Source organism: Pagrus major, chromosome 23 (genome assembly GCF_040436345.1).
Source record: "Pagrus major chromosome 23, Pma_NU_1.0".
NCBI lineage: Eukaryota > Metazoa > Chordata > Actinopteri > Spariformes > Sparidae > Pagrus > Pagrus major.
In genome coordinates this window covers 10,228,344-10,251,739 of record NC_133237.1, presented here as the reverse complement: position 1 = coordinate 10,251,739, position 23,396 = coordinate 10,228,344, and the positions used below count along the sequence as shown (strand labels likewise).

General features: G+C 41.2%; 1 protein-coding gene across 1 annotated transcript in view; it reads left to right on the top strand.

Moving 5' to 3' along the window:
- LOC141020069 (protein kinase C beta type-like) overlaps window positions 1-23,396 on the top strand; it is a 93,828-nt gene that overhangs the window by 2,054 nt on the left and 68,378 nt on the right. The window lies entirely within an intron of this gene.

Below are 23,396 nucleotides of genomic sequence, written 5' to 3'. Positions count from 1 at the left end.
TTCAGGTGGTGCTCCGTAGCTAAATGATTGGATATCAACTCTGTCGCCTTAACTTTTTCTTTTTTAGTCAGATCAATCTCATTCTTTGTCTCCCTCTATCTTTTAAGCCTCCTCTCTTCCTCACCTTTGTCATTCCCTTCCACTACTTGCTCCTTTTCTACCACTCCGCCTCTACTCCTTTCTTCCTCTTTCTATCCCTCTTACTTTCTTCCCTTTATCCTCATCTTTTTATTCCCTTTCTTTTTCTATTCCTCTCAAGTGAACACTAAGACTCTGAGCTCTTTGTTTAGGATTCAGAAGTCACAAAAACATGAACAACTGTACGCTCGAAACTTCACTCATTTTCACAATGAGGGTCTGCCATTGTTTATTCATTCATATTGTCATATTATAAGTGGGTTTTAATGAACATCATTTCCCAAGCTCAGATCTTGGCTCAAAACGTCACTTACTCCTGTGTGCAATTCCTCCAAAGCATAGCAGATTAAAAAACTCTCCTTGGGAATATCACAAAGCTCTTACTCCAGAATAAAATGAATACTGATGAAAAGAAAGAGCCAACTTCCTTCAGATTAAAACATACGTGTTGAAAAAGGATTCTGTAAATGCAGCTGTGGATTTAGCTTTTCATATGAATGGAACTGTTAAAAGTCAGTGGGAAAAGTGTCTGTGAGAAAACACATCATGCAACAGAGGCAAGTCTGGAGGCTCAGGCAAGGCCTTCTGTGCTTTATTCATACTGGAGTGTACTGTAGGTGTAGATTCAAGTATGGATAGTAGGAAGAAGACCAAGAATGTGGAGGGAAGTGACTCAGCATGAAACACTCCCAGGCGTTTAATCAAAAAAGTCAAATGTATAATAAGACGAGGATTTTTCATAGCAGACAAAATTAGTTAACTAACACTAGTTCAGATGATAATGCTGTTACTTGAAAGTCAAAGAGAATGGCATGGTAAAGAATATTAGAGATCTAATGTGGCTTGTTTTACCAGTTAACTGCTCAATTTTAAGAAATTTAAGGATTTGCCATGAATTCTGGCAAGTACAGTAGTTTTGCAGTGCAGAGGTTAAAGGTGCAGTATGTAAGAATTGGCCACCTGTCGAATTCGTACGCCAAACAAATAGGGGGCAGCATATCACCACCATATGATCGCCAGATGCTAACTGCCGCTAGCTGCAGTAAGCTAGTAATTTCAGTTAACAGAGCAGCTAGTGGCTGTAGTAACTGTCCATGCAGTTTTGTTGACATCAGACTGTCACGTCTTGAGGTACAAAGTGGACAAGGGCTAGCTGGTTAGCACACTAACTTCAATAGATATCTCTGCAACACATCAGCACTGTCATTTCTCCACTTTCTGTTAATAATTTTACTTTATTTTGAAATGTTGTAGACTAAAATGTTAAAGTTTGTTCACTTTGCATCCGCTCATAAAGTGCGTTGCAGTGGGAACTTCCTGCGACGATAAGTGGCATCTGATTTCGTGGCTCTCGCCGGTTTCATGTACACAGAAAAGACTGAGGAAGCTCAACACTGTATTTGGTGCGATCTGATACACCACAATAATGAAGAATGCTACATCTGCTTTGCTTTCTTCCTGCCTCTCATCCATCTTCTCCACACAGTAGAGACGGATTTAGCATCGGTTTTGTTGGAGTAGCCACAGGAAGTGACAGAAGCTATCAGAGAAACATATCCAGCTGACAAAAATGCAGTGGTGCTTTGGGCTATTTTTTATTTATTTTATTTTTTTTATCAATTTGCTTGAAGTCTATGTTTTTCCACTTAACAGCCAACTGGATGTGTTCAAGGATTTTCACGTCTCCTAGCAACAGTGAAATATTCAGACGCATTACTGTCTATATGCTGTAGGATGGAAGAGGTGCTGTTCAACACAGCAGTGGGTTAGCTGGTAATTAACCTGTGTGCATATGTAATGGGTCAATAGTGTCCTTTAAGTGAAGCATCCGCTGCACGGTAGAGACCCTCTGTGCCTGTAGAGGAAGGGTTAGAGCACCTATGTAGTCTTAAGGAAGAGGGCACACGTAGAGGGATGGATGCACAAAGGAGGAATAATTTTACATCTAAAATGTCAAATCTCACTCCAGCCGGTGCCCAAAATAACAATAATAATAGCAAAATAAAATAATGAAATAATAATAGCAACAGTTTGCAGTTACTTTCTTTCATCAGGTGTGCGTGTGTGTGTCTGTGTGTGTGCGTGTGTCCTGAGTTGCTCTCCGACCCATTTGTGGGTCTGTGGCAGGGTATCATTTCCCTAGAGCTCAGGGAGAAAGGGAATTCCTCTGCAAGGTCACGCACTCAGACTCACACACACACACACACAAAGTCACATAACTCTCACAGAACTAAATGGAGTATTGTCATATATACAACATTATATATTGTAGCGAATGACTACATGAGTATGTGAGTGAAGATAATAGATAATGAAACCTTTTTATTTTATATCATATGAATAATCCAAGTCTAAGTGTTTATGGCCTGTCAAATCACCTGTATACCACAGCCCCTCTGTCTGTTGTGAGTGTGTCAGTGCCATTACTGTCTCAGATGATGTTTATAAGGATTGTTTTCTATACTCGCTACCTGACTTTTTGCCTCTCTTTTCTTTCCTTATCGCCTCTCTGCTTGACCTTCTAATGGCTCTGACCTTTGACCCCCTCCGTTTTGGTTGCTTTGACTGTCTGTGATCCAGAAGAGGAAAATTGATTCAGCATCTCTTCTACTTTTTTACACTAAAACTCACTTATTATGCCAACTGAATGCCTTTCCTGTGTATGTATTGAAGCCGAGTTATTCTCACACAAAGTCACGTCATGATAGGGCCTGACCATTAAAAAAGGCCACAACTGCATGTCTGTGCTATTGTTGGCGTAGTTTCAGATGACATGCAAAGCAAATGTTTATAGACTCAACAAAGCTATGCTTCATTAGCAGCATTCGACATTGTGACGTTTGTTCCTCTTAGTTTTCACTTTGCCTCGTCATGGGTGAAAAAAGGAAGTTAGATTTGCTTCGATAAATTTGATATCTTGTCCATTTCTTAACACAGTAAGATGGATAGACAGTGTTTGCTTATAAAAAGTAAAAAAGACATACAGGTCCTGCTCTTTGCTGCTGTATCAATCCACGCAGCATGCTGTAGATTCAGCAGAGAGGAGGAGGAGGAGGGTGGGGGGCTGGGTGGAGGATTGGCACCCCTAACAGCCTTTAACAGGTTTCAGAGCGCAGCAACAGCTTGTGGTAGTGAGTGTGCCTCAGAAGGATGTGGTGTAGATAGTTGTGTTGTCACTGTTTCAGACATGAACTGATGTTGTTCAGATCTCCTGACAGTCAGCTAATGTGACGCAAATAACTTCTTATTTATTCTTCCGCAACCATGAACAGTGAATGCTTGTTTGATTTCAGCAGTGATGAAATGTTACTAAGTACATGTACTTTAGTACTGTATTTAAGTACATTTCTGTGGTACTTGTTCTTTACTCGAGTATTTCCATTTTCCCCTGCTTTATTCTTCCACTACATTTTGGTGGCACATATTGTACTTTTTACTCCACTACATTTGTTTGATAACCTCAGTTGCTAGTTACCCTGCAGATAGCCTGATGCATCAGAATTAAAGTAGCGCACTTTTAAATATATGGTTTTGACACTTGGGTAAAAAAAACCCACTGAATCAGCTAGTCAGCCTGGCCCACCAACATATACATAACACATTTAAGTACTTAAGTACATTTTTTTGCCAGAAAATTACTTTTGATACTTGAGTAAATTTAATATTAGATACGTTAAGACTTTAAGTCAAGTACTGTATTTACATAGGTAACTTTCACTTTTACCGAAGTAATATTTTAACACGATGTCTTTACTTTTACTAAAGTATGATTTTTTGGTTCGTTTTACAAGACTGGGTTTCAGCTATTTTAAGATCACACACAGATCAGTATCTGCTGTGAAGAGAACATGCTGTACAGTTAACAATTCAAAGATAATTTCAAAGTGACGACTGCCCCAAATCTTTGTGAAGAACAAAACTAAATACGACAAATTTTAGAAACTAAAAATTTAATTAGGTTAGAAAAATAATATCGAAAATGATAGTTTCACTCACAGTCACCTGTTCATCCACTAAACGCCTTTTTTCCCTCTTTGCTTTTTCATTGGTGAGAAAAGGGAGTGAATGCTGCACATGAAGAAGAAAGACAAGCTGGGCTGTTTGGACGGTGGTCTGCAGTCTGTTGCAGTGAGGCTGGTTTGGTTTTGAATAAGCTGATCGATCGAATGTTGGTTGGACAAAAGAAGCAATTTGAAGATGTCAAACCAATCGTAGTTGCAGTTCTGTTTTGCATATTGTGTAACTGTACAGCTTTGCTGGTCGGAGCAGCTCACTGCCTTCGTGCTGTTGTAGCTGTAAACAGTAAAGTGTAATGCCTCAGTGGGATTCTGGTGTTTAGTTTTCCATACACTGGAAGGAGTGTAGGACTCAAAGGGCGGGAGCATTATGTAATGTAGTCTATCAAAGATGTGTGTGTGTGTGTGTGTGTGTGTGTGTGTGTGTGTGTGTGTGTGTGTGAGTTTTGAGAATATTTCAAACTTCATTGGCGTTTGGAAATTGCGTGTGCACGTGCTTCATGTTCCATTTAATGAGCGGGTAAGCGCTTATTTCCTTAATGGCTGTTTGTGCAGAAATGCGTGCACTCTAATGCTTCCATGTGATCGGAGTGTGTTAATAACGAGTTAGGTTTCAGCTTGTAACAGGCTGTCGAGTGTCCTCCACTGTCTCCACACAGACTTAATGGACAAATTATCCCTTTAGAGAGCTTGAGAGGGACGGAGGGAGTGTGGGGGGGGGGACACACTGAGTGGCAGGAAGTGTGAGAAACAGGGCAAACAAGGAGGGAAAGAGGGAGTATCGCATTAAGATGCCTGGAAAGATGTAAAAGAAGGATGGTGAGATGAGAAGGGAGGAGGGAGAGGCACAGGAGGATAGAGAGAAGGAGTGGGGGTGGAATTCATGGAGGGAACAGGGTGAGACAAAAGGGGGAGAAAGTGAGTGGGAAGGGTGTAGGAAGGAGAGGAGGATTACGTGTGATTTCCTTGAAAGTTACAAGGAAAGTAGGGGAAAAAAACGACAAGAGATACGTCCTTCGAGAGCAAAAACTAAAAAGTGCAGTCTTGTAGCATGATGTAATATGAGAGAACATACAGTATAGTGTAGAGCAAGAGAATAGAGGGAAGAAAGTGGGTTGAAAAAAGGAAATGATGAAGAAAGAAATTGAGGAAGGGCAGAAATAGAAGACATGCACGCTTTGTAATATCTCCATAATGTATTCAATCCACCATCCTATTCAGCATCCTAAATATAATCCTTTTATAGTGTATATGAGGTCTTGTTGTGCATACTGTAACATGCTGTGCTGTCGCTAATGACGCCACCAATACAAACCTTGGTTGCGTTTTTCAACGAATTTCGATCCCATTCTGCCAAAACTCCCAAAAATTCAAGTGGTATGTTCCTGCAGGCAGAGGGCAATTACTGTGCATGTATTTTAAAAAAGAAAGTGTAATAGATTTAACAAGGCAGATGGTTTGAAAATGAATGAGAAAGGTATGCTGGAATGACACTCGAGCATGAGAGGTGGTGGGTGAGAAAATGGACATGGAAGAAGAAGAAGAGGTAGCAAAGAGGCGAGAGAGGAGAGATAAAATGGTGTAGGCACAGGGTGTAGATTGCACCTAAAACAAGCCCATAAAGGTGTTGTTTGCTGCGGCTATTAGCGCTCTTCAAAAGGAGAAATGTATGTATTTATAAAGAGCACTGTTCAAGAGCTCTATTCAAGCATCCCTCTGACTGATGGCGTCTTTTGTGTCGGGGTTTAAGCGAACGTCTCTTGCTTTCACGCTGCTGTTGGGCACCGTGCCCATGCACAGCTCCGCTGGATTCAAATCACATGTTTTCTGCCTTCTCATGAGCCCGTTCAGGTTCAAATGAGTTAGTGAACATTTGCAAACATCTGTGTCTGTTGGCGGTGCCGAACGGCAGCTCAGGTGCTACTGCAACTCCAACCTGTGTGGGCGGGAGGTCTCCAGATCCAAAACCTGCCTCCTACACACACAAACACACACATACATGCATGCACACACACACACGGATCACGCGAATGCACGCATGAAGCCAAACGGGTGTTCATGCATGAAGACATGAAACGCAGAGAAACACAGAGCTAATGCCGAGGTGTGTCACTGAGATCTGGCAGCAAAGGGAAATGGATGAAAACATATCTGACTCAGTCACCTAGTCTTTTGTTTTTCCACCTCCTTTGCGCTCTTTGTTTCCCCGATTTCTGTTGACCTGCCGCCCTCACTCGCTCTTTCTTTTTCAGTTGTTCTCTCTCTTCCTCACCTTCACCCATTACTGTCCAGCTTTCCTTTCTTCCCTGCTTTCTTTCCCTGTCTCTGCTCACTCGTCTTAACCTTCACTGTTACGTCGTTCTCGGTATATCTCCCTCCTTGTTCATCTTACTTCCCCTGTCTTCCACCCGTTCCTCCGGCTCCCCACTTCTCCCTCCACCTCTCTCTCTCTCTCTCTCTCTCTCTCCATCTCCCCCTCTTTCTCTCTAGTGGCTGTGTGTTGGAAGCTGTGGGCTTTGATGCTTTTATAAATAGCCCAAGTGTTCCACTGAGAGTACCACCAAATGGGATGGATGGATAGATGGATAGATGGATGGGGGAGTGGAGAGGGGGATGGGAGAGGAGGGAGGGCTGAGTGTGTAGGTGTGAAGGGAGAACATTGAAAAGCGCCGAAAAAAAAAGGAAAAGGATTAAAAAGCGACAGAGGCAGACAGAGATGCTTATTGGAAGCATTGATTGGAGAATAAAGATTTAAAACCGTGGGGGTTCTCAATCGATCGGCCCCTCAGAAATGCAGTCAAAACATACCGTTAGTGTGTCTATTTCTGTGCTGTAAATCATTAAATAAGAAGTGGTTTGCTGCTCAACGCGAAAAACTGGCATTTCCTGCAAGTGATAGACTGAGCTGTGCCTCTTGCATTTGCATTATTAGGCTTGCTTATCGGTAAGGAGAACACTTCATAGGTGTGAAATGATGGACTGTGTTTTGCTGAACGTGTGGATTGTGGAGTGTGAGACCCTGAGTTGTGCAGAGTTTCATTAGCATGACATTTTTTTTTAACTGACAGCTCTTCTTGTCACGTGGTCTCGCTGCTCTTTTAGAGACTCCTCAACCTTTGCAAACATAACTCTGTCAAGAAACTGTCAGTTCTAATGATGTAAAACAAGTCTGCAGCCATGATGGCAGTGCTTTGTGGCTGTACTATTGCACACTGGGACATCAGCATGCCAACACGCTCATAATGACCTTGCTAACACGCCAATGTTTAGCAGGTGCAATGTTTGCCATCTCAGTTAGCATTTTAGCATGCCAGGTACTAGTGTTGTCAAAAGTACTGAAATATCGATTAATATCGATATAGAATATTTAAAACCATTTCGCAAATTTTTTTACAGTGTTGATACTTTAGTAGCTGCATTTTTATCCCTCTCCTCTCTTGACACATGCACCGCTGTAATGCCTACATAGTCCCACCTCCTCCAGAAGTACCATAGATACTGTATTGCTTAACACACAGTACACACAGTTTTTCTGAACTTCACACTGTGAATTAAGCCATCAACCAATCATGTTGTGCCAGACAGACATCACGTCACAACTCATGACGATGGCGGAATAGTTATTAAGCAACATATTCACAAGCAGGTGTTTTGCGTAATTTTTTTCATCACATCCCCGGCGTGTGAAGGCCTTCAAATACAGATAAAACAGAATGTGATCATTTACTCATACTTTCTTAAATTTACTCAACTGAAACCGTACAGAGACATTAAGTACAGAGTGTTTTTAGCCAACATGGTCAGCAGCATGTTTCAAACAAGTTGGGACAGGAGCAACAAAAGACTGGGAAAGTTGTGGAATGATCCAAAAACACCTGTTTGGGACAATCCACAAGTAGACAGGTTCATAAGTAGGGAAACATGCAGTAGGTGATTTGAGGGTAGACGAGAGTGGACACTGTATCCCTTGAATGACCAAAATACGTGCCTCTTATTAACCTGCCATCCTTTTCCATCCCCACCTAGTTCACTAATAGGCAGATGCCATCCTATTTGGACCCACACCTGTAAATGACACATTTATTAAGAGAGATTCAATTTTATCAGGCACAGTTTTTCTAGCCTTTACGGCGCTAGCGACCCAGGAAATTTACAGAGCAATTGCATGTGTTGTAAATCACTTGTGTGACGCTACTCAGCCAATCAAATCTGTACATTGCATTAAGCCTTGTGATTTAAGTGAGACAGTTGCCCACACAGTTGAGAGACGAGATAAGAGAGAGAACAGTCGGGAAAAAATAGACATGTACACATATGGCACTGAATAATAACACAAGTTAGAAATTATGATGACATTTTCTCTAACTTTATCTGTTTGAGTTGAATTTTGCAGTTTTGTCAGTTTCCTCAATGTTCTGGAGGGGGGAAAAGAGACGGAGAAATGAATGTTGATACAAAATTGAACATGGCAACCCATATAATAGTTGCTGAGACATTTCAATAAAATCAACAAATGTCAAAGGGGATCAGCAAAGCCAGAGGGATCCATCATCTGGGCACCGTGAACGTCCCTGCAAAATTTTAGGGCATAACATGCAACACTTCATGAGATCACCTTTCTGCTAACGCCGCTAAAAATACAGTATCACTAAAACCTGCGTCACGCAAACACTCATTGTAGCAGCACAACCTTTAAAAATGTTTTTTTCTTTAAGTCTGTCTCCTGATTATTTCCAGTGAATCACTTACCTCGTCCAAACAGTTTGTCAAGGACATTATTTTCAGCCTTTTCAAGAGTTCACGTTACATAACGCCATTGTGCCGTCTTTCATGCCACTGTGGTGCGTATAACAGCTCTGATAGTGAGCCTCAGCCGGCTTATTGATAGGGCCAAAAATATTGCAGCATTATAGTGTATTGATTTTTCCTACATTCCCCCGGTGCTTTTCAGACACAACAAACTCGCATCCTAAACAGCTCGGCTCACGGCACACGGCTGCATAGAATGAATCATATGTTTTAGGTGGGAAGGCTCGCTCTGATTATTACTAGTGGAGGCGACTCTGCTGTGTAGGTTTTATTGAAATGGATTCTGAATGTTGTTGTACCGCTGCACCCGTTCGAAGCTCTAAATGTAATGCCACAATTTGAAAAGAGGAATTCAAGGAGTGGAATTATCCGTCAAAGTTAAGGTCAAACCCTTTTAATTCCTGTCTGCAAAATTATGCAGCGTTAAGAAAATTCTAATTGAAAATGCAGCGTACTACAGTAGGACTGAAGCGACTGCTCTTATTTGCTTCATTTACAGTTGGAACTAAACATGCATGCAAACTGAGACTCTATTATGGCTTTGTTTATAGTTTTTTCTGACAGGCATGCTACAGTAACACCCAGTGTGTTTCCTCCCATGACTGCTTCCTCTTCTCAGTTTAATGTGGAGGGTGTTAAAGAGCTGTCGTGTGCGTATCTGTCAGTGTGTGTGCATGTTTGAGAGCGGCTCTAATGTGAGAGACTGTGCATATGTGTGCATGCCTCCTTCAGTATACTACCACAGAAAAGTGAGCGCGAGGGTGAAGCAGTCGACATTAAAACAGGAGTTGTCACCAAGGTGGCTATCTGATGCATCTGTGTGTGTGTGTGTGTGCTTGTTATTCCACAGGTATGTGTGTGTGTGCGACTAAGTCTAATTTTACCTGTCAATGAGGGCCGGCTCCTTTTGCTCTGATCTACTTTCACACATCTGAGCACTCCGATCACTTAGAGTGTGTTTGTTTGTGTGCGTGCGCTTGTACTCACTTTCAGTTACATATGGACACACTATCTCCTTCAGGGCTCGCTCGTCCTTGCCTGCTGACATTTGCGGCAATAGTACACCCGTTGCTACGGTGACACCTTGGAGACATATCGAGACGGATCGGACGGCCAATGTGGGTCAAGCTTGTTTGACATCACAGCCTGCAGACACACACAGACACACGCATAAACAAAAAGACAGGACACCAGATCTTCTAGCTAAAATTGGACTTTTCCTCCTCTGATTGACAAATTAAGAAAAATGCAGTTTATTAAAACTATGTCACATGTTCTGTCTAAGTTGATGAACTTGAAAACAAGACTAAGGTCCAATCCCAATGTCCCCCCTGAGGCCTTAAGCCCTGAGTCCTCAAGGACTTTGCTGACGTTACCTGGTAAGTGTTTTGAGTGAGAGAGTCTGCAAGGAGCTGAAATGGTATAAAATTGACCCTGTAGGACTTCATATTTTACTTTTCAAAATATATATCCTTCTAAGAGAAAAAAAAAAGTACACATAAATACAAATAGAAACATAATCAGTCTCAGGTTTTGGGAAATAAGTTCCATAATGTTTCAAAAGCTTATTACTTTTTTTGTTGAGTAAACTGAGTGATTTAAGTAGAGAATCAGTTGAAGGAGAAAACGTCTGATCTTAGGCAGTGATTTAGAAAATGTCCGTTTGTGATTAAGAAATGTTGCATATAGAAAAGTGAAAGCATTTGGGTTATTTTTGTTTTTCGGGTTTACTCTGGTAACCCAGCTGCATTTAATGTTACGTACTGTGGGGAATTCCTGTTGGTACAGAAAGTGTCCAAAAAGGGCTCAAAATGTCTGTCAGATAGCCTCATGCACATCATGATTTGACAGTGGGACAGCCCTAAACCCTCAGGGACTTACCTCAAAGTTTGTGTTTGAGTCTGTGAATGTGGACATTCGGATTGGACCTAAGACTCTGCTGTCATGCTTGTGGCTCTGTGAGGCACAGCATGTTTTGAGCTGATTGCTAACAATGACTAATCTAACTAGGACTGCAATCAAAGCTCCTGTTGTGTAGATGGTTGATTTTGAGTCTCATTCCCAACTTGTCAAATACTGATGCTTTCGGATGGCGACCAATGGACACAACAGGCTTATAATGACACTGCATAGACAGTGGATTAATCCTGAGGGCATCGTGACTAGCTGTACCACATTTAATGGAAATCCTTGGAATAGATGGCCTAATGATAGACACTGACAGAGCATGACTAAAAAGCAAGGGTCTAGAAAGTTATTGTTGAATTCTGTGACGTCAACAACAAATACTTGAAACGTTCCTTAAATAGGGAAGTGCAGCCATATGAGTCATTTTGAAAGGCACTCACAATAGACCTACAGTATTTAGACATTTAGGTAATCAGCCTACAGTAGTCTCCACCTTCTATCTGTTGGATAGAGGTAACAACTCTTTCGTATTTAAGATCGTGTCGTTACAAAATGTCAGCTCATTAAACCAATGTCTTGTTGGCTGTTGACATTTTTGTCCCACAGTTGTACCACATGAACAGGTGCTAACTCATTGTGAATCTGTGTCAGTCCCAGAGAGTGCCATCATCTATACTTAACTCTGTCAATAGCTGCCTCCCTACAGCACAGACGGGAAATGGCTCATTGTGCCTGTGGCTTCTGGATTGGTGGCAGCCACCAGCCACTCTGACCGGTGACCAGGCATCATTACAGTCTCTATGAGGGGGGTGTGGACATTTCTGACAGCAGCACAGGAGCTGTGGTGCTGTTTTATTGCTTAAAGTAAACATATCTTTCATTACTTCTTTACTGTGTGAGTTGTGTCAATAGTGCAACAGAATCACTCTGGAAATAATTCACAGTCTGCTCAAATAGCCTGGGCTGTCCTCGGTAAGCCCTGTTTGAACCTGACGTATGTAGCAAGTCAATGTCAATGATAGCTGACATTTATAACACTTTGATCTCTGCCATTAGAAATCCAAGCAGAAGAGGAATTTTACTTGGAATCAGCTTGACTTTGCTGATGGACGCATTACAGAATGATAAAATTAATAAACCTAGTTGGCCCACCCAAGTAAAGTCTATGTGTGGGAAACACTGGAGTGGTTTTTGGAACTAGATGCTGATATTTGGGGCTTTTCCATGACACTTTTAGCTGCGCTGAGTCAAACTGTGCCACATTGATTTGCGTTTCTATTAACACTTTTACCCCACTGAGTTGAGCCGAGGTGCGCCTGACGAGTGGGACAAAAGCACGCAGGTGTCTCGTGGCTGCAGACAGCCCGTGATGACCCCTGTCTCTGGTTCAAACAAGCTTGTGTACGATACTCAACTCATGTCTGTGCAGGAGACCAGAGAGAAAAGCTATTTAAAAATCTGTCAGTACTTTTGTAGCTTCAGCTGAATCTCCATTTGGCGAGTTGACCACTACTCAATACAAGCTCATCATTAGTTAAAAACACACCCTCAAGCAGGTAGCCCTGTTGTAATGGAAATACAATATCCCTGTCTCACTGGGCTGACATGCCGAGTCGAACTGTGTCAAGATGAGCGAGCACATGTGTATGGAAAAGCCCCCTTGGTGTTCTTTTAGACAACAGCTTTAAAGAGTACCTGAGGCATGTTGGAAATATGGTAAATTTCCACTTCCTCAAATGTGGTCTTGTGTCTTTCCTTTCGCTAAGAAAATAATTGTGATGAGAAATGGATTTTTTTGTGGCATGACTCGGTGGTTCAACTCTTTTAAGAAAAGGTTCATGTAACGATGGTTTTGTTTGAGGGATGCTGCACCATCACCTTTTCTCTTGTGATACTGTCCATAACGTGGATGTACTTTTGAACAATATTACCTAAATAGAGAAAGTCCAGAAGTACTGACACTGACTTTTTATGAAAGGCTCCGAAAGGCAACACAAGAAGTGACACTTAGCACAAACTAAACAGAGAGTACACACAAAAAAATAAATTAAATCTGCTGCAGTCTCGGTAAAGACGCCAGAGGTGTGTTTCCAACTCCATTCCACCCACATTACTCTCACCACAGTAACATCACCGTGCCCCCTCTGCTTGTCCTTTCTTCAATTATTCACTCTTCCACCACTTGTCTCCTACATGAGCACAGTCACAGGACCTTTGTTCTGCTCCGCAATTGTTGTTTGTAATGCAGGTGATCTCCGAATTGAAACTGATCAGTTGCAATTTGACCAGATGACTCGATGAGCTACACGTCTAAAACGTGAATCACAGTGTGTAGGTGGGGTGGCCCACCTGGATTACGAACTGCTGGGGGTGTTGTGGGTTTTAAAATGTACTATGATATAATTTCTGGGACAAAAGGCCATTCAATTTCTCGCTGGACACAATTTCACAGACTGAATACTGAAAAGTTTGGAGTAAATGGTTGCAGAGGTGCTGCTCTGTCTTTCCCCAGGCATCTGTAGTGGTTCTTCTATTACATAACTACATGAAACATACATGTAGCACTGCACAACAACTTCCTTTCCGTCTCAAGGGGAGGCACGTGAACACAGAGACAGATAGAGCACATAGAGATTTTGGCCTATTTTGCTACCATCACATGACTTCTTTCAGATTAGTAGAAAGAAAATGTCAAGAACACACATGTAGGTGTTTATTTTAGTTCAGACTTCTGTTCTGGGGTATGCAAATTAGTGCATAATTAATTAGATGTGTCATTTGCATGATTTGAACATTTGTAATACAAAAATATGGGGGCGTTTCATTGTGATATCTATTTGTAAAATATTGACCTATTCATGATTTTTATTGACTGAAATATATGGAAATACATATCTTTAAAGCAACGTTATGTAACTATACTTGTAATAATTTTTTTCACTTTAACAACTTTTTAATTTGTGTGTGCCAGCACATAATTATTAGGTGCAACAGAAAAACTGCGATAGTTTCAGTTGTTTAAAAAATAAGCCTTTAAATCTCAGGCGCACTGGTGCGACCAATGAAAATATTTAGTTGCATATGACAGATTTTTGGGTGCATGTGCAACCAAAATAGTTACACCCTGGAGCCCCTATACCCATGATTCCCTGTGTAAAAAGCATTTGATTGTCAACAACATGTCAACAAAATGGAACAAGTATTTTGAACCTCGCTTGGTCAAATGCTAGATTTCTGTTCTGGAAATGTATCCAAATTAGTGAATTTTTAATTAGGTAATGCATCATTTGCATATTTACACATAAAATAACTTACTAACAATTAATTTTCTTAATGTAAGTAAACAACTGGGGAAATTCCATGGTGGAATCTATTAGGTAAAAACATCCGGTGCTGTCTCCCCTTAAACTTATATTTCCAAAGGCTGCTGACGTCACTGGTTGACTCAAGGGGGGTCACCCCCCCCTTGTTTAGAGGAAGTCTTTTCAAGGTTGTGATAATATTCTGTTTATGCTGATTTTACAGTGTTTTTCAGTGTATGATGTGTTTATGCTACAAACATTCCTGGCAGTGAAAACCATTTATCTCTGAACATGTGTGTTTCCAGACTTCACTGTTCAGTAAGGACTCACTCCAAGTTTGGGCTTTCTGTCCGAGGTGTGTTTGTGTGCACATCTTCTGATATCAACAGCAAAATCTAAATAGGGGGAAATGGGGTTTTCAGAGTTGCTCCACTTCTCTGTGTGAGTCTAAGTTGTGTGTGTGTGTTGTCTGATGAAGACCAGCTAACTATGTCATTTTTGCTTCTGAGATACTTTAACCCATTCGTCTATGGATGGTAACCTAGCAACAGGGACCCGAGCCGGCAGGAGTGCACTGATCCCAGACCTCTTTTTCTGTCTCTCCCTCCGTCTGTGTGTCTGTTTCTTTATTTGACTTTCAGCTTTTGGTCTCTCATCTGTCATCTGTCCCTTCCTCCTCTCTTTCTCTCTGCCTTCACCTCCAGCAGTCTGTCTCTGTGCCCCGCTCAGCCTTCATTAGTTTACTTTTATTCTGTTCATCACTTTACAAATATAATATTGAGTTAAGACTTAATGCACTAAAGCTAGTAGGAGAGTGTATTGTTTGAATATCACCCACCCACGGTATCTTCAGTTTGACATTATCATTATCTTTACTCCTGAAGCCACAGCTCCTTCTTCGTACGGTGGATGAACCTCTATGACCATAATGGTGTTTTTTCCTATCATGCCATCAAAACCCATTTAAAGACACGAGGCAGGCAATGTTTCTTTATCTGTGAAAATATGTTTACATCTTGTGTGTTATATATTTTCTGTGTGTGTGTGTGTGTGTGTGTGTGTGTGTGTGTGTGTGTCTGTGTCTCTGTGTCTGCACATGTAAAGAGGATAACAGGCAGCCAGGCAGTACTGGTCTGTTGCCAAGCATTGAGCGAGCTGTAGTCTGTGCCTTGCCTTGCCCTCATACACACACACAACACACACACACACACACACACACACACACACACACACACACACACACACACACACACACACAAAACCTTTTGTATTAGAATAATACCAATCACATTTTGTTGCTGTAGTTAGTTATTATGCTTTTACAGTTGTTGGTTTTTCGGCTTTCTGTTACTGTAACACTGATAACTACACAAGGTCCACATCACCCTGTGTGTTCTGTTTCGTAGCTTCATTAAAAAGATTAAAGATTAAAGATTAAAAGTTGAGAGAGTCTGGGTAAATATGGCTACATCTAATTCACACATTTTGACACCTTGTAAAGTTTTTCTCTTTCTACACAGGAAGGGTTAAATCTTACACGAAAGACTGAGTCCTTTGTAGCGGACCGGCTTCGATTCCAACCTGCGACCTTTTGCTGTGTGCCATCCCCCATCTCTTGCCCTTTCCTGTCTGTCATATCTCCAGCTGTACTATGGAATAAAAAGGCACAAAAAATAATAATAATACTAGTAATAATAACTAGAATGGCACTGAGTAGAGCACATACCTCCACCAAGGCCCTACAGTGCAATGGGCATGTCAGTCGCCAACCAAGGCCAGTCCATTATTCCCTGAGAAATTAAGGAAAATGTCAGAAACCTCCTCCTCTAACAATGTTAAAGAAAGTTAGAACAAATTTCTGGAGGTCTAGCTTTATCCAGATCCACACCTTAACTTTACAGGGTCTATTCTGAGCTGAAACCCATCCGCCATCCAAGTTTTGTACAGATCCTTTCAGCAGTTTTTGTATAATCCTGGTGACAAACCAACCAACCAACCAACAAACAAACAAACAAATGAACGCGGGTGACAACGTAACCTCAGGAGGTTAAAAAAAACCAAAAAAACATGACAACACACAGATTCTGGACAGCAGCAAATAAGTTATTTATGAAAAACTGCCTCTATGCAGTCCCGACAACTAACGCTTCAAAAGATAATGGGCTTTGCAGGTAGAAACAGGTCGTCCACTAATTGCTCCCCTTGTTTATGTGTTGAAGACTCTTTAACAGGAAAGACACTGAACCTGGCGGTTAGGTTCGTGTCTTGTATGGCAGCTCAGTGCCATCGGAGCGTGAGTGTGTGTGAGAAGGAAATTATAAAGCACTTTGGATAAAAGTGCCCATTTGGAGTCATTAATGCATCACTCATGTTGTGCCACAGGATTTTCAAGAAGCACCACAATACTTGTTTAGATGAGCATCTATATAATAGAGATTTTCACAAAGTGGACTCGGTGTTGAGTTATATTGTTGTTGGTACGTGATATTGTAGCACAAAACCACAGTTTGCTGTTGACCACAGAGGACAGCCTTAAAATTGACTTGAATGCACACTTCTTTGGCACAGAAAGCATTGAATTTCACATTGCACATGTCCGTGATAATGTATCTTTGCAGAAGATCAGCAAATCAGACTGCACCAACATTTATTGTTATAAAACTCCATGTACAAGCAAAGATGTTTGCAACTTAACAACCTGTATTTAGTTCATTATTTGGTATTCAAACCTGTTAGTCTCATCGGCTCTCTTGTTAATATCTGCAGCTCTTCACTCTCACCCCTCTGTCCTCTCTCTCCCACTCTCTCTCCCTCGTCCACTTCATACCACACTTCTCACTCTCCGAATTAATGAGTAAATCAGCAGATTAGATTTAACTGCATGCTGAGGATGATGACTTTACTCTTCAGCAGAATTAAAAACAGGGAACTGTACTGATTTAAGAACTCGAGCGCTTCTATTTTCTCGAACTTTCCTTCCCTCAGTTATATTTTTCTTGCCGTCTGGTCCCAAAACAGCAGGTATTGTTTGCGGGGGAGTTAAGAGAGAGAGAGAGAGAGAGAGAGAGAGAGAGAGAGAGAGAGGTGGGCAGGAGAGAAGTTGATGTACAGTACAGGAGATTACAGGGTTCTGTGTGTGTGTGTGTGTGTGTGTGTGTGTGTGTGTGTGTGTGTGTGTGTGTGTGTGTGTTTCAGCTGGACATATTCTGAAGTTGCCAGTCCGGGTCATAATGCGGAGGTAGATGTACTTCTGCTATGAGAGGAAACTAAGTGCCCTCAATACACACAAACAGAAGCACAGATAGTGAAGAGACAGCTGCTGTTGGTGCAAGAATTAACAGTGTAAATGTCTTTCTATTTACAATAAGTGTTGCTTTTCAGCGTCGGTCTTTCTCTCTCTTCTGAATTATAAGTAGGACTTTATATTGAACCTCAGTAGTTTTAAATAGAGAGCAAAATTGTGATAGAGCAGTAATTAGTAACTAAAGCTGTCAGAAAAATGTCGTGGAATGAAAAAATATCTGCTCCTGAGATGTGCAGCCATTTTTTTCTTCTTCAAGGTATTTCTAAAATAATGAGTAATCAAACAATAATCAATACTGAAACTTATAGTTACTTGTAGCCCTATTGGCATAACGTCTGGTCAGATTCAGAAGCATTAAATCATAATTTAACCAATTAGCAGTGTGACTCCATGGATGGAGTTATGAGAGATGAAATGAGACTACAATGCAGACAGAAAGTGATCAAGAGAGAAGGGAAGTGGAATTTAAAATGACCGGATAAGAGACAGATGAATGAGTCAGATGGAAGGGTAAAGTCAGAGACTCATGCTCTGACGGACAGAGACGGAGAGAAGGAGATGGAGTGAATGAAAGATGGTGAGAGGAATGCAGTGAATGGGAGAGAGATGGAGTGAATGAGAGAGGATAAGGGTGGAGGTGTAAGCTGGACCACGTAAAATCGTCTTGTGCCAGAACTCTTTCACAGCGCTGGCACAGAGCTGAAACTGAAATCGAACGCAGCGAGAAGCCAGCCAGACTGTAGTGTCTCCTGGTTTTTTGTTTTTTTTTTGTAATTGAATGTAGGATAGACACTATTGAAAGGGACAACACCACTCACTGATAATCACAGGGGTCACAGACAAACAGGTCTGTGTAACACTATTAGAGGGTACTGCATCCTCCTATCTATGTGTTATCAATCACTAATCGCCATCCATGCTGAGACTGTTGTTGGCGACATGACATTACCTCTATTCATGTATCAATACGTCATGTAGTATACACTCTTTCATAAGCTAAAAAACTACAAGGTCGGGCTACTATAAAATATAAAAATAATATAAAAACATACATATATAGTGATTATTTGGACATATATTGTGGATGCGATATGACTTCCAAGTAGTGGAAAGATCTTTTTTGCATCACAATTTTCATTTTCACTGAAAAAACTGTTGAAATCATGATGATATGACATTTTTCTGTTGAAGCCTGTACCAAGCAAACTTTTTTTTCTTACAGATTCAGTTGTCAGTTAGCTATTGGGCTAGCAAGTAGGAATACAGACACTATTTTACAATCACTGTGTAAACAATATCTAAAACAGCTATCAGTTTCGTGCTAATCACTTACATGTATTAAATGTAAAATCATATTGTTGTGTTGAATGGGATTGCCCATTGTTCCTACATCCCATTGTGTTATGGACTACTCCAGTAGTCCATAATATGTGGAACCTTCAGTTTAGACCAAAATCCAAGTTGTTCGACAGCCTGTTCTCCCGAAAATAAACGCTCACTGCCTCGAAGGCCTGTTGTTCCGAAAATAGACACTCTTTTTTGCACTTAATATCTGAGTGTCAGGTAGGGTTAGGGTATGTTGTTTGCTTCAAGGCCAGAGAAATAGTCATTTAAGGGCAAAACCTTTCTGATTTAGCACCATAGACAGGGCCGAAAGTCTCTGACCTTACAAGTGCAGGAAAGGTGTGTAACAGGCCTTCGAAGCAATTGGCACTGTTGTTTGGGATATTGGGCTATTGGACAAATGGGATTTCAGTCCAATGTGATATTTTTTGTACTATTGGGGTTCGGAATAATGAGTCGTTAGAACAATGGCATGGCGCCTGTTAATTAATGTGCTTGAGTAATGATGCTAATGACAGTTGAGGTGTGGGTCACTAACTATACCTGACAGAAGTAACTGATAAGGATGAAACATTTCTGTGCTTTTTCATAGGAAATACATGAGTCATTTTTGACCCATTTATGGGAATGTTTGGCCAAGGATAAAGAAATAAAGGTGTATCTTTATAAAAGGTACAAGAGGTACAGTACCCATATAGAATTTGAATGGGGGATATCAAGAACAAGATTATTGAGGAATAGCTGGGATCTTACTTGCTAACATTTCTTTGGCTCAAATGATGCCTTTTCATCTGTTTTCCTTCCCTTTAGTGCTTATATCTGTTCTTGTGCATGTAAAAGATCTTGAAAGTAAAAAAGGTTAAAGTCTGCACCGACAGAAGTTCCTCTCTCCCACAGAAAACAGCTCCTGAAATGCCTCGTCAGTAGTTGCCTTTAATTCTGTGACTTTGTGACATTGCAGTATGTCACAGAATCACACATTTGCATAATTGATAAAGTGACTAGAATTAGTGACTAGTAGGAATTGATTTAGTTCTGGGTCAGGCACGTGTGAGCTGACCAATCAGAGGAGACTGGGTGTTCAGGAGGGGGGTCTTAAAGAGACAGGAGCTAAAACAGAGTGTTTCGGACAGAGTATAATACAGTGCTGCTGAGAAAAATTGTGTTTTCTGAGCATTAAAGCATGTAAACCTATTCTAGTAGTAATACAAAATAAAAGTGTGACCCTGAAAATAAGCACAATATGTCTCCTTTAAAAAAACAGTGTAGGTCAGCATCCAGGCTTCAATAACTCCACAGATGAACATATTGCATGTGAGCTCTCAGACACCAGTCGCGTGCAAAAAACACTTTCACAGCGTGTCTTGGAGGAGTGAAATGAAATGACCAAGTGTCTCTCTGCTCTGCTCGGGGTGATTCTGAAATTAAAAACACAGCAAGGCCACTTAAAGAACAGATGGACTCTGCTCTCAGTCAAAAAAAAAAATCTAAAAACCCTACAAAGAGGATGGGAAAATGAATAGCAATTTTCAACCTCAACCCGCACAATAATCCGGCATGACGGATCTTTTGAAAACCTCGACATCAAAGAAGCGTGATTTAAAAAGGCTCCTTTTGTGAAAGCGTAATTGATTGTTTTGTTTTGTTTACACTGGTTGCTACTTGTCTCACGCCAACTGGAGGTCAGAGTTTGCCTGCCGAGCTAAATCCTCACACACGGTAACAACATGAAAAATTATAGATGTAGAGCTGGAGGAGGAGAAGAGAGGAGAAGAAGAAGAAGAAGATGAAGAAGATGAAGAAGAAGAGAGGATGGATTGATGGAAGGGAGAGAGAGAAAGAGGAGGAGTGATATGGGTGTGCTGACTCACTCTGACCCTTCTCCCTGCTTCACCAGCAGCATCATGGGTATTTATACATCGGCGTAGGCTGTTCAGCCCCCTTATATAAGCCCTTACACACACATACACACACAACGGGAAGGTGCCCAAGGTGAATGGCGTGTTTTGTTCACATTATTGACTTTCTTCCTCTTGCTTTCTCTTCTTTCCCATGTCGCTCTCCTTCTTGTCTTCCTCCTGTTGCATCAGCTTCTTCTTTGAGTCTTTCACCCCCACTCATCAGGACGTTTCCTCTTCAACGAGACCGTAGGAAGAGCAAGACACAGAAACCGGAGCAGCAGTCTGGCTCGCACACACCTCTCTCCACGCTGTTTAAACACTGTGCCAGGTCTGCCAGGCCGCGGTCACGGATATGATCTGACGGAGATGTTTTGTAGTCAAGTCAGCGGGCCCAGTCAGTCAGTCGGTCAATATAGCAGCAAATGTGAAAATCAGATTGTCATCTATTCTCTCAATTAGCAAGCGAAAAGCTTATCAGGCCAGTCAGAAAGTAACAAGGCTTTCACATCAAAAACAAATGTGTAATAGTGCACAGAGATGGGCTATGATCTCGATGGAGAGCGTGGCACAGCACAGCAGCGTGAAGTGTCCTGATTTTCCAACACACTGTCTTTTGTGTCATGTGGAAATCAAAGAGCCTCCCACATCATTCAAATCCCATTTGGGAGCATTATGGCTTTTCAGTAAATGATAAAAAAGGTTTGACAATTGGCCAGACAAAGATGTTACATCAAACATGTGAACTGAAGATGTGACGGCATCAGTTTAAAGTCCCCCTCCGGCCAGAAATGTGCTTTTCATCCTGTTCCCACAGCTTCACTGTGTAGAATGATGTTTGGCTGTTTTTTACATTTAGTGCTGAAAGTGTACATTTTCTCTGTGCTCATTGCAAATCTGACTTCAAGAGGCGGGACTACACGCATGATTTGTGACATCACAAATAGTTTGGGAGCCAGTCCTGGTCCAATATTCAGCATACACAAGTGTGATGTAGAAACCTGAAGGACTTTAAAGTGAAGTAGTCAGTAGTGACATCAGTCCGTCATTAAACTTGTGAAATGAAAAATATTCACATTTAATTTATTCTGGATTTTTTAATGAGGGAGAAAACAGTAGTCAGACACACATCAGAGATTTTTTTTTGTACGCCTTAATACATGTGTGGAGGGGAGCTTTAACACTGGAACTTTGCATTCTCTGTGTCCAGCTACCTGTTTTTATGCACATTTTTGAAAAAACAAACAAAGTGCAATGAAAACAGACTATAAAGGTCCAATGGAGAGATGGAAGATGGCAGCAGATGAAACATCAGTAGTGTTGAGCGATGAGGAGCCAGTAACATTCCTCAAATGAATACTTAAAACAAGCATAAATGCAATGTCGATTACATTTTCCAAATAATTTTCCACCGTTAGAAGTTTGGCTGGAGCTCTTTTAATTACGTACATCATCTTGTTTCCATCCAATTTAAGGATTAGCCCCCAGCTGGTTCATTTCAAGCAGTCTTTGGCAACAACAAATGCTGTGCTAAATGCTGCTGTTGCTGTTTCTGGACAGTTGTAGAGAACACAGGATCTAATTTTAATACCATGCGAGAAATAGAAATCTAAGTAGGTATTTGACGACCTGATAATGAGACTTTCTTTTTTCAGAATCACTTTTTTTGTGCCTACATTACATAGTGCTGCTTTAATTGTCCAGCTCAATGCACGCTGCACTAGCTTGCCTCGCATTTCTGTTTCTCTCTCTTTTCTATTTACTCTGTACCAACAACATTATCCGCTCTCTTCGTCAGCAGTAAGTTTTATAAAGTCAACCAAAAAACACACCTCCAGTTTAGGACTTTGTCACCTGACATTCTGTTGTCATAACAGCAGGCGAGCGGCATGTGGGGGAAGCTTGTTTACTATGTAGCCGATCAAAACTGTTGCACTTACAAGTTTGTTAAAAAAAAAAACGGCATAAGTAGGCCTGCATTAAATAAGAGAGGTTACATCACAATCAGTGTGTTTACAGGAGGGATGTTATGCCAGAGAGCATCTCTCTCTCTCTCTCTCTCTCTCTCTCTCTCTCTCTCTCTCTCTGTAAAGCATGTGAGATAGACAGTAGATGGGAGAGTGAGGGCAGATTGTCCACTAGTTTATCGATTGCGGATGGCGTCGTTCTCTCAGACTGATGAAAAAGAAAGGAAAAGTATAAAATAGATTGCCAAATAGTGTTTCCCACGCACATATTTTACAGGTAAAATATATGTGTGGGAAACACTGCAGGGAACACTGTATGTCTGTATTTATGTCAGTGATATACTATAGACTGAATCACCATGACGTTAGGCTAACAAGCTGTCACTTTTGGGTAGACAACAGGCGGTGAATTTGCATCGCAGTGATATGTGAAACTGGCACACTTGTCAGCCGTAACTGTAACGTTTCACGATATATAGTTCAACAGGTTGGTCCGCCCTATCTGACACTTTTGCTGTGCTTATTTTATGTACTGTGCTGCTTTGCCAGCATCTTTGATAACACAAATCTACCCACCAGTCAGAATTGCTAACTGCTAGTTTTGGGTAAACCCAAGCTTACATGTTCTTCAGTCTGTGGCCCAACAGGTAAATAAGGTCTCCAACCTTACATTAGTTAGCCAAAGTGTTGTTAATAATGAAATGAAACAT